The following is a 12,773-nucleotide window of genomic DNA, read 5'->3' as shown; positions in this document are numbered from 1 at the left end:
TCTTATACTTATATCATAGGAGAGATAGACACAAAAAAAAAATTAAAAAATTATATCTCATTCCTTAAAAAAATGATAAAAACTCTTTTAAAAGTGTTTATATCTCATTACTATTATCATCTTATACATAATAGTAATTGTTTATTTTTATAATTTAAAAGTTTTTTTTAAAAAAATTAATTTTTTTAATTTTTTATTTACTTTAAATTAATATTTTTTTTGGTGTTTTTATATTATCTTTAATATTTTTTCTCTTCTATTTTTTTTCTGCGTTTCTCTTTCCATACAACAAGTAAATTGTACTTATAATTTAAGCATCATGAGATTTCTCCTGCAAAACGTGATATATGAAATTTAATCTCGATTCCTGAAAATGTTTTTTTTATATAATAGTAGCTATTTATTTTTGCATTTTAAAAGTATTTTTTTAAAAAATTAATTTTTTAAAATTTTTTATTTACTTTAAATTAATATATTTTTTAGTATTTTTATATTATTTTGATATGCTAATATTAAAAAAAATTTAAAAAAAATTTAAAATATTATTTAAATACATTTTCAAATAAAAAAACACTTTAAAAAAACAACCACAACTATAATACCAAACACCCTCATTAAATAAACCGTTAAAACCACAGCATAAGAAAAGTACAAAGATTAGGTTAAGAGAATTCTTTCTCTCTCTCTCGCACGGATATTGTTGGTAGAACAGCGGTACCCTACAGTGTTTCATCAACGTGCGCAAGTCACGGGGCGAAAATATTGACCGGAATTTATGTGCTCTTCTTCCTTTTCAAACAATCTGAATCCGGCCCAGCACGGAAAAGGACACAATTGAATTGTCAAATTTCAAGGGTGAAAAAACAAATACATGAGCCCCACGTTTCATATTCAAATATTTACCAAGTCTTCGAAATGTGAAATCAACTGTGTTCACATATAGTATCATCTATTTCTATATTAAGAAATTAAATTAATTGTACCACAAATGATTATATGCAATATTAGTGGATATTATAGAAAAACTAAAAGAGCTAGTAGTTTCATAAAAAAAAATATATTATTCACATACTCAAGATTTTAATAATATATATATATATCATTTTTGCACTACTAGATTTAATAGTTTTTTCAATAAAAATTATGTTGGTATTTACACTCATAGTCTGTCGGCACGTATTTTACTGATGAGCTCATGGATAAAAATAGTTTATTGAAAAAACTATCATCAGTAATTTGTGGTTTATCATTGAGTCCATCGGTAATAAATCTGTTTATGGATTTACAAACAAACAAAACGCGCAAAATTGTTTTTTACTCATTTCATTTAGTTGGAATATCCATCGATAAATTTAACATATCATTGATAAAAAAATTGTATTTAATTCCATTGATGTTTTTTGCTTTTTGTCGGTATTACATATGATAAATATAGCATATCATCAATATAATACAACTGTTAAGTACGTCGGTGATATAATTTAGTAGTGACATTTATAGTAATTCTTTTCTAACTCTCTAGAATATACCGACAAATGTGTTTCGTTGGTAAATCTATTAGTAATATTTAAAAAAATTTATTGAATAGAAGTAGAAAAATAAATAAAATAACTACAAAATCATATAAATTTTAAATATTTATTATTAATTTAAACATTTGTACATTCAAATACAACAAATCTAAAATAGAAATGATGCTAGAGGAGAAGGAGAAGGAAGAGATTGGTCATAACTGGAACCGTGAAGCCAATTTAAAGGATAATATAAAACACTCATATGTGATCTTATCTCCATCAGCATTCAACACATTTCGACCATCTTTGAAATGTGATTGGAATCTATTATGATCACAAATAGTATCATCTATTTCCATATTAAGAGATTAATTTAATTATACCACAAATGATTATGTGCAATATTAGTTTATATTATAGAAAAAAACTAAAAGTTGTAGTGATTTGGTAAAACAATATTGTTCACATACTCACAAATCATTGTGGACTTCAATAATATATATATACACTATACTATTAGATTTAACAGTTTTATAAAAATATTTCTTTAAGTTCTTTTTTACGAAATTGATAGACATAGTGAAAAAGATGGAGAAAATAGGCAGTGGTTTCAAAATAAGTGCTAGAAAGTTCAGTTTAGTTCTACTTTTTAAATGATTGTTTTCCAATCCCTTTAGTTTTCTAAAATTCAAGTTTGATAATTTTATTTTTTTTAGTCCCTCGTTTAAGAGAGAAGAGAGAGTGTTTTGTTGGATTCTGGTGGTGAAGAGAAAGCCTTGATTGACAGTACTGATTTTGATTATTAAAATAGTTATTTTTTGCGTCATTAAATTTCATTTGATGAGGTGAGTTTCAACGAAATGTTTTTTAGCATTTCTATTGCCTAGATTATAGATCTAAGTTCAAGAAGATTTTTTAATTTAGGTTAATTTTAGATTTTTGAATCGACTTTAGAGTTATTTAAGACCATAAATAAATTTATTAAGATTTCTAAAATATTTTAAATAAATAATAAATTAAAAATAAATTTTTAAGCATGAAGCATGAAAAACCCTTTCCTTGATTTTCTAGAGATCCTCTGGTTATCAAATCTTAGGGCTGCGTCGATTGTGTTTTTAAATAGCAGATGAAATGCTATCCATCTTTTAATATAAAACAAATTATGATGCATGGAGAGCTGGCAAGATCTCTTTTTTATGGGTAAGTGTGATCCATTTTTTTAATGCAGGGAAAAAAGTTGGAGATATTATTATGATTTAATATATTATATTATATTTGAGTTATTATTTAATTATTTAATTACTTTAATCTGCTCAACCTTCAATTAGAACATTTTTAGCAGTTCTTAACACTAGTTCTCAAATTATTTTAATAAATACAGACATCATTTTTTCACTTAATATTTATAATTATTCTGATGATGTAAAAGATATTGCTATAATGACAATATTGTTTTTTTAAATGACAAATCATTTTTTTATCCAAGCTGCCCATGCATGGGGCTAGTATTTTCCATTTTGTAAGTGGGTGTGAGCTTAGTATTTGGTTAAACAAACAATGAAAGTGTTTTTTCAACATTTCTTTCTGGGTTCCTTATTCTCGAATAAAAAAATATGAAATAAATTTATTTATTTTTATTTTTGAATTGTTCTATGTGCTTTAATTTGATATATACACAAGCCCTTATTTATATATGAGCATGCGTGTGGTTTTCATGCATGAGCCTCCATAATGTTTCCGTAACGACGTCGCCTCACCCATGAACAAATATGATGTAGACATGAGATATTCTCACAACAATGACAGGAAATTAGTCGTGCTGATAAAAAAGCTGGGAGTTAAATATTTTCCAGTGCGTTTTAAGTTTAATGAAACTAGTCGTGTTCATAAAAAAGTAGGACTTAAATATTTTCCAGTGCGTTTTAAGTTTAATGAAATTAGTGGTCTTTGAAACTATTTTATATTTTTTTAATAAAATATCATTTTCATATTTTTTAATTCAAAAAACATTTCCTACTGTATCAATAAACACACTGATTAATTAATCATCACAATGTAAAAAAATATTTTTTTAATTTTTACCTCTTACAATCTATTTACAACTCATTCCCTACATCAACACCATGTTAATCGATCCCTCCCTCCATCTATGGAATATATATATATATATATATATATATAGAGAGAGAGAGAGAGAGAGAGAGAGTAACAAATAGCTAGTTTACTACAAATATTGATGTTCTTCCGTAGTTGAGGAAAAAAAAGGTAACACTAAAAAGCACAATGGAGGAATAAAAACATTAGCAAATTGCAATGATGCTCTCTCCGAGCCTTGAGAAAGTAGTTCTTGATCAGAGCATGGCCCTTGAGCTTTTCTGCTGCATAGATTGGTAGCTAAGTGGGAATCGAATCATCAAATTAAAGTTCATGGAGAAATATATTCCTTGCAAGAAGAGAGAGGCCACACCATCAATATTCCTCTCTTAATTGCGATGATCATGTGCTGAAACCTGATAAAGAAGAACACTGCTATACATGTATGCTTTTCCAGTTAGATCCAAATCAAGAAAAAAAACAAAAACCCTTATATCAAAAGAGCTTGTTCAATGTGGGTTATATATATATATATATATATATATATAGTAAAATAATTTAGTGTTGTCTAAGCAATTAACACCATATTTAAAAAGCAAAACAACTACAAGAAATAAACTTATCAAGCACAAAATTATTCATCATGATAAGAATTAAACAAGTTATGTTTAGTTAGTGAATTAAAGACATGATTTTATCCCAATTACCTCCATCTCTACTCCCTCAAAAGAGTAACCGAACATTTTTTTTTTTTAAAGAAATAAACTTACCATTTAATTTGCAAGCAGTATACATGTGAGTTCTCTTAGACCTGATGCACATGCAAAGAATAAGCAGTGATCTAGGGCATATACTATATGTTTTGAGAAACAAAATTCTGGTGATCAATGGATACAAAAGTGCTTCTTGCTTTCATTTTTTCGAACAAAATAAAAGCCTTTCCTGTATAATTGATCATGCCTGATTTTCAAGATGAGAAAATACTCTATGAACAAGGGAAAATAAATATCAGAAGAACATGTAGAAGCATCGAAGTAATACATAAAAGTTTAGCAGAAGAATGATCAAACGCACGCATACACACAGATAGAGAAAGAGAGAGTATGCTTGGCTCCTCGCACGCCACCGGCAACAGCCAATCTAAAACAAAAGATTGGTCTTTGCTTGTGGCATACAGGGAGCCAGGCATAACCCATGTCACCTTCTTCTCTGATGCATATATCTCCCATCCCTTTCGAATCCGTTTCTTGCTTCCATTGATGAGTGACTCAAATATTCCTCTATTGATCTTCTTGCAAAGAGAACGAATAATCTGGTGAAACACAAGGCACACAACCACACAAATATATAGAGATAGAGAGAGAGAGAGGAGAGAGAGAGAGAGATGGACAAATTCAAACTAAAGAGGTGAACGTAGAAGGCTTCTATATATAGAATATAGAAAGATATATAGTATGGAAAAAGGGGTGGGATTTTGTTACCATATGAGAAAACTGCCTCCCATGTATAATGCCATAAATCCACTATCAACAAATGCATTTTCTTTAAAATTAATATCTCAAAAGTGAATCCTAATTAAAGCAGATTTTTTTAACGTACACTATGGCCTCCACCGCCACACCAACCACCACTGGAAACTTTTTTTCTCGTCTTTCTTTTTGCAATTCTCCCTCTATCACTTTTTGCTTAAGAAACAAATTCCACCCATATGGGTTTGGCTAAAGCATGCATCATTATAGGGTTTTATATTTGACCCATGGTGCTCAATTCTCTAAGAGTTTACTTTTCCTGTATTAATTTTTAGGCGACGTTAAACATGTATATATGATCAATGTATTTATACCATATGTTATTATTTCAAATCCAAACTTAAATAAGGTGAGTATAAGATTATTTTTTGAGCAATCTGCTGAATTCAGAGTGGATTTAGGGAGGAAATACTTCTATTTACTCGTAAAATTTCTCGATAAATACAAAACAAAGAAAAAAAAAGTGTAGTCTAGGATCTACCACATATATGAGCAGGAGATTCCAGATAGGGATTAGTCACCCTCAAAAAAGAGAGCCTCAGGGCCCCCTACTCTCAACGATAGATGTGTACATGTTTAGTTTCTTTTACAAGCTATACATGGTCAGCCATGAAAAGCTTTGATTCTACAGGTCTTGCCTTTCCCTTTCACTCTCAAATAAAGGTGATTAATGCTTTTCCCTTCTGGAGCCAGGCTTGTCGGGATCCCTTTAGGAGACTTTGGGATTCTTTTTGCCAAGCAAAGTCACCAAATGAGACATTGAATCTGAAAACCCTTCGATGCACTATTTTGATCTCTATACAGTTCCGTCCCCTGTTTTGCCTGTGTTCTTTCAGTGGTCCAATGCCCACCACTTCTTTCCTCATCGACTCTACACGTTCAAATTATTAAAACCATTCTTTTAGGGGAAAAAAGATTGATGGCCATGCATTGTTGATGATGAATGCTCTCGGTAATTGATATGGTACACATCAACCATGTACCACTTTTTTACCTGGAAATAATAATAATTAAATAAAAATCATATTCAAATTTGTAAAAGACATGAAAAAATGAGGATGGCGACATAATTAATGTTTAGCATGAAATAAACTAATTTCATGTGAGCTTGGACTGTGCTTGAAGTACTTTGCATTGGGAAATAATCTTTTGAGAAACAAATGATTTTTGTGCATTTTCCACTATAAAAAGTATGTCACTGATTATACATATGATTATCTTTTGTTTTTCACTCTCGAATGGATTATCTAAAATTAATACTTCAATATTTATATCAAAATCAAAACTTCAAGTATTTTCACGAATCAGGTTAGCGAGGAAATAGGAAAGGTAAGGGTCTAATAAATGGCTTGTTATTGTAATAATTGCATGTGTAAATTAGAGTTATTAAATCAATTAATGATCCGGTCTAAGAATCTAATTATGAATTAAGTGGATTAACTTGAATTGATTTAATTTTAATATTTTTAAAAAATCAAAACATTATCATTTTAAAGAATTTTTTTTAAAATATAAAACTAGGTTTAACAAAATTTTGATCGGATTGTAGATTAATTCATATGATTGACCGTGCAAAATCCAAGTTGATTTTTTTCTAAACCCAGTCTAGGATAGGGGGTTGGGTTATTCACTTTAAGTGTATGTTTGATAGTAAAAGTAAACTTGTTTTTTTCTTATATTAAAATTTGATTTTTTTGCTATTTCAAATTAATTAATTATTTTAGTATTTTTGAATTATTTTGATTTACTGATATGAAAATATTTTAAAAATATTATTTTAATATATTTTTAAATAAAAACTACTTTTAAAAAATAACTTTTACCCCTCTACATCACTCCTATAGTTATAGTGTAAATAGTATGAGCTTATTCTAACAGTATCAGACTATCGGTTATTAGGCATCTACAACCTTTTCTCAGATTCCTACAATATCACTGCTCAAGCGGAAGAGTCAATTTAAGAACAAGACAATCACGTGGTAGACATACCACTGTTTCCACATTACATGTCCCCACTCCTTAATCCCGAATTAGTCCTTCATTATTGTTATTATTATTATTATTATTATTATTATTATTATACTAAAAAATGGTCTTTCACGTAGGCATGACATCATTAAATTTTTTCTAAATTTTTACTGTGGCAGGACCGTAGCAAGTGACAAATTTGTTTTTCTTATATGTTTTTATCTTTATAATTGATATTTTTATCATTTTATACTTATTTTATTTATCATAAATTTTTTTATCTTTAATTTTTGTAATATTTTTTAATTTTTTCTTTTTTTTATTCACATTGTTCTTGAAAAAAATATATTATTTTTTATTCTTTACGATTTAAATATTTATTATTTTACATTTGACATATTTATACAATTCTTTTTGTTTTTATCTTCATTCTTTCATAATTTGTTTTTAAATTTTTTTCTTTAATTTTTTTTAAAAAATTATTATAAAAAATATTATGAAAATAGTGTTTCAATATAGTAGTTGTAACATTGTTCTATTTTTCTATTATGTTAAAATTGAGTTTGAGATCTTATTTATTTTTTATTAATGCATATGATTTTTTTATTTATAGTTATATTTTCTTACTTGTTGTAAAAAAAAAAACATTAATAATTCTTGCACATTAATTAACTTGCATTAGAAAAACATTTATTCCATGTGCAAATGGGCAAGTCAAATAAACATGTTAACATTCTTGTTTTGTATTTATTGTCACAAATAATTCTTAATTTATTTAATTAAATGCATGTATAAACTTCTTTTATTTATAATTAGCATTTTTGTTGTAAAAAAATATTTGAAAAGCTTGCATATTTTGTTTTGCTAAAAAAATTATTCGACTTGCGAAGAAGCCCCGTCAAATTAAATAACTAGTATATTTATTAAAAGAAAATGTTCTTTTATTCTAGAAATGGCACAATTGAAGTTTTCTATGGTTTTGTTTCAACTGTAGCGGTGGTGACAAATCTATCATGTAACCATAGAATAAATTTATTAATGAAGTTTTTAATCTTATATTAAAAAAATTAATTTTTTTTTTGATATTTATATAATAAACTTTAATATTGTCTAACTAACAAGAAAATGATGGAAGCTCACACATATAAGGTTGGAACAAAGGAAAAACCACATGTTTGATGTTACCTCCTAATATGCGAGACAACATCTATACTTTCTAGATCTTCTGTCTTCACTCCTACCTTTCTTAAATTGTTGTCACAGCTACATGTTACAAGTTCGTGTTACAAGACAACTCGATCTTTAATCCTGCCATTTATTTTTTTTTACTAGCTGTTGTAGACTATATTGCCATTTATTTAACCTCTTATACCTAGCTAGTTCCATTTTTTTTTTTTTTTTTAATTCATTGTTTCTGTTTATCATAATTTTCTAACAAATTTATGGCTGGGTTTTTTTAGTGAGTAGACTTGAACCTTGAACCGGAGACAAATCCGAGTGACTCACTCGTCAAATACTATGCCCTTTGATGGTCCCTAGTTGATCATCTTTCTTTCTATCACTTTTGGTGATGCTCTTAACACACCTGATCATCAGCTTTGGATAGACAAGAAATCTTTTAAGTAGGACCCATTCTAGATGGTCGGTCTATCTGCTAATAAGCTTCATTTACGCCGGTTTTGTGCCTGTGCTTTCTACATTCAAGTGATCTTCTTTCTCCTGTGTTGTTTGATGATGATGATGTGCTGTCTCTCTTTGTCTAAAAGTTTCTTTACTTGTTGTGGCATACAGTCACCCACGTCCATATGATGTTGGCAAAGCTTCTCTGGGTATTTGTAGTGTTATGGATATGGTAAAAAGAGTTGGGAAAACTGTAAGAGTGCATGTGCTTGGTGTTGCAGTCGAAATGCTTTTGAAAAACTTTTCCGGACTGAAAAAACGAGATGATTTGATGTTTTAAGGTGATGATTTCAATATATGAAAAAACATCATAAAATGCATTATTTTAGTTCGTTTATGCACATCAAGCACTTGTAAGTTGTGATATTATACATACTTGAGGTGGTGGATAGTGTATCAATATACAAGTGAGTTCATTTTATACGTTAAAATTTCAGAATTTTGTGTAAAATATTATATGGAAAAATATATCTTTAAAGTTTTTTTTTTTTATGTTTGTTCAGTGTGAAATATTAAAAAAAAAAATCAACGTATTGGAGGATACACTAATTGTTAACATCCAGTCATAAGAATCACATGAACAAATTGGAGGATTTATGAGCAGCCAAATTTGAAATTTACTTTGATCTCGACACATCAAGAATGCGTATCATACCATATCTTGGCTTCCCTCTCAAATATTGCACATGGAAATTCTACCTTGAATGCTAAGAAATGACATAACAAAAAACATGGGAGGTACTAACACCCAAGAAAACAATTGTGGGCATTGGAAATTTAGACAATTATGCATTAAAATCATGTATTAACGGTCAACCGATTTTAATGACTATCATTAAGTATACAAGAAAAAATTAAAAAAAAAACTTCTATAGAAATGGTTAGCCAAGAAAAATAATAATCTTCTTGTAGTCAAATCAAGCATTAGTCAAGAGAGAAGAGAAGAAAAGAACAAAATACAACTAAGATGAGAGAAAACATTCTTTTAAACATTGTTTTTAAGTGGGTCAATATCATATGAATTAATGCAGCAAGAATTTTGATTTAGCCCAAAGCTCCTCAGCTCAAATCTGATCTCTTGTTACCATGGATCTGTAACATTCTGTGAATGGTTTCATCAATGTTTCGCAGTCCATGGATATATGATCATGTCGAACATGCTAAAAAAATCTGCATAATTCTGAAGCTGGGCAGACCAGTAGATCGCATGTTTAGCCGAGTGTAATATGAACAAGATGGAGAAGAGAGAATGGGATAGTTGTGCTTGAAGTGACATAAAATGAATCTAGGAGTTCACATTGGTGGAAATATGTAATTTTCAAGGTGATTTTAACAGTGAAAATGGAATAATTGCACTTGAAGTGACATAAAATGAGTTTAGGATTGCACAAGGTGAAAATATATTGTTTTGAAGGTGATTCTAGCAGTGGTTTTATTAAAATTTGATTAAATCTCATGATTTTGTTACTTTTTTCACACCAATATACAATATAAAATATAAAATCGATGACCCATAAATAATAATAATAATAATTTCTCTATCCTAATTGCATCTTTTTATTTCTTTAATGTGTGTCCAAAAATTAATTAATAAAATATAAATAACATTATAAAACTACTCCGACATATATTTAGAATTAATTGGGTTTAGATATGTATATTTTTTAAAAAAACTAATGATATAACTTGAACTTAAGACTTCCAATTAAGTTGAATAAACATTTTCCTTAGTATTTAATTTAAAACTCCAGTAGCCCTTGCCACTAAGTTAATTACATCTTTATATGAACAAATTAAAGCTATGGTTAGAGTCTCGAGGGTCATCACGCTCAATCATTAATAATTTGAAATTAAGATATCAGGATATAATTGCACAAAATTAAAAATTCGAGGACTTATGCTAGCAGTACAATTAAAAGAAATTTGATAAAAGCAAAATCGTCTTTTAAGAAGCAAGGCCTTTCATTCCATCGGCAATGCAATGATCATTGATATTTTGCCGGCGACTCAAGCATCGGAAAAAATGGAACCTTTACATTATCTGATCGGAAACTCAAGTAGCTAGCTAGACAGAGGCGATGGGTTTTCAGTTTAGATATGTCTAAATATATGATGAACTGAGAAAGTACAGGGGAATTTCCTGTTTAATGCACGCTTTAGGAGGTAGGACCAGCTGGTGGTGGGTTTTGCCATGAATTGCGAACAGAGAATTAATCCAAAAAGCCAGCTAACTAGAGCTTAATTTACTGGTCAAAAGATGAAATTCAAAAGACGTTAACTTTCTTGGACATTGATTAAGTTACAAGTCATGAACACCATGATTGCCTTAGACCATAATCTTATCTTACACAACAAAATTAATCATGAGATGTTTAGTCATTAGTAGTAATGCGCAGAGGTAAAGATTTCGTTTGTGTTTGATTAGCATTTTAAGATAGAAGAAATAATAAAAAAATGATATATAAATATATATTTTTTTTAAACAATCATCGAGAGTATATTGAAAAGCCATAAAACCAATAATCAAAGTAAAATATAATGGTAAAAAAAAAAAAAAATTTAGAAATTTTTTTTTGAATCTATTATAGCGAAGAACAAAAAAATTATCTAAGTGATATAAAAATATTTAGTTGGAATAACATAGACAAGACAAAATAAATATATTTTTAAAATAATTTTAAAATAAAAGGTATATTCTCCATATCTTCATCTCTTCTATTTTAAATTAAATAATAACAAAATGATACTACTAATTAATGAGCTTAGACAATGTCATGTATTCTCGATGGAAAAAGTTGTTGAAGACCAAGTTGGTGAAATGTGAGATGAAATTGCTTTAATTTTGCAGTGGTGTCATTTTATATCTTAGACTCTACTGCACGCGTAATAATTTATATAAAACTATTCTATAGTCTAATTTATTAAAAAATATAAACTATAATTTTCAAAAACATAAAGAATAAATATAGAAATAACTAAAATATAGTATGGACCGAATAATCTTTCCAATAAAAAAAAGCATATTATGATTTATTATTTAATTAGTATTTTAATGTTTTATTAAATAATTAGTTTTCCAATAGTGTCATCGAAAACTTTTGCTAACAGCTTATGATTTATTACAATTAAAAACTTGAAATAATTAATTTGTAATAAAAAAATAAAGTTGAATTAAGGAAATTTAGTTAATTATAAAAGAAGAAGAAAAAAAATCATGATTAAGAGAGGGAAAACATTAAAAACGCAAGAAAAAATTGATAGTATTATGTGTTGCTTCGATAAGGATTTTTTTCTCTCTCCAAAATTCTATTAAAAAAATGAAATTGTCTGGGCAATGCAGAATTGGTTTAATAGTATTAGTTTGTGTAATTTATTAATATAAAAATTCTTTTTTTTTTTTTCGCCAAGTTCCTTGCTTTTAGACATACATCTCGTTCAAATCATCTTTAGTTTTACAGATCTTACCTCATTATTTTATTTTAAATTTAATGGAGTCAATTTAGAACAAATAATAAAATTTATATTTATATAACCTTTTAATAATATTTTCTTCCAAGTTGAGTGAATCATAAGTATTTGATTTTGAGGTTTGCTCTCTATCTTATCTCATTTTGTGTTTAAATTTTAAGGAATTTTGTAGTGTTTATTGTTTATTCGTTTTGAATATAAATGAATTTTATATCATCAAAAGAAGTACTTAGTTTTGATATTCTAAATTAATATAAAGTTTAATTTGAAAAACCAATTATGTGAATTTAAGGAGAAAAACATCTAAGTACACTATCTTGACTCATATTATTAAATTATCATTTTATTCTTTTTTTTTTCATTAAAAAAATAATTAAAAAAAAACAGTGTGTAAAATTCAACATGGAATACTAGCCCAAACTCAAGTTCACAAACTCATTAATTCAATTGTTGTTAAACTCGGAACTAACTTTATGGATTAATCTAGTAACACACTAACTTGAATTTGATCTTAATTAAG

The sequence above is a fragment of the Populus alba genome, chromosome 1, assembly GCF_005239225.2.
Source record: "Populus alba chromosome 1, ASM523922v2, whole genome shotgun sequence".
NCBI lineage: Eukaryota > Viridiplantae > Streptophyta > Magnoliopsida > Malpighiales > Salicaceae > Populus > Populus alba.
Note: the sequence above shows the minus strand (reverse complement) of the source record.